This window comes from Guillardia theta, assembly GCF_000315625.1.
Source record: "Guillardia theta CCMP2712 unplaced genomic scaffold GUITHscaffold_611, whole genome shotgun sequence".
NCBI classification, from domain to species: Eukaryota; class Cryptophyceae; order Pyrenomonadales; family Geminigeraceae; genus Guillardia; species Guillardia theta.
In genome coordinates this window covers 4,411-5,276 of record NW_005434110.1, presented here as the reverse complement: position 1 = coordinate 5,276, position 866 = coordinate 4,411, and positions in this window count along the sequence as shown.

Sequence of the window (866 nt, the reverse complement as noted above, 5' to 3'; positions counted from 1 at the left end):
TTTTATTCCGGATGAGTCGAAAGTTGAGAATCCATTTTTGAGATCAAAAATCGCCTACAGTACTGCGTTTCTTCCTCTTTTGACCCTAAGCGAAAACTCATGCTGGTGGCGATGGAAGGAAGATAGATCGCAATTGTTCTCAAACAGTATGCTGTTTGTTCCTGACAAATAATGCAAATAACATAGGGAAATCATTTCTCCATCGATTAAAATTTTGAGAAGGTATATATTCAATCCACCCATGATTTTCGTAAAATTTGACATATGGATCTCCTTTGTTAGAGCCTCAATCTGAGGTGATGTGCATGAAGTTTTGTTAGGCAATATCGCATGACACTCTTCGCAGCAACCATCTTTCCGAGGCTTGCCATTCCTCCGGATGTGACGGCGGCAAGGAAGATGGGTCAGGTTCAGGTTTTGCACTCCTTGGTAGAGACTGATGGTTTCATTGATCTATACTGACTGAAGATTGGTGCAGTTTGTAAGCAGCAGTGCTTTTGTGTTGTACTTCAAGTTCTGTGTATGTTATTGCGCCAGGTGACATCTTAACTTAATGCTTTTCCTGTTTTCCCTGTTTTTCCTGTCATCCTTTTGAACAAAAGTGCAGGATGCAGCATTTGTTGGCAGCAACCACGAGGGATCCATTTTCAAATCTCAGAATTCAGGCAACTCAACCTTTCCTTCGTTTGCAACGCTACACAAATCCTTGGAATCCAGATAAGTAGGTCGAAAGAAAAATTTCAGGTTTGAGATTTTAGATTGATCAGCAGAGGCTTTGAGGGACAGGAAGCTAACAAGTTGGTGATGAATGCCCATGAAGGAGACTTCTTGAGGAGTAGATGATGAAGGATCCAAAAAGAAGGAAA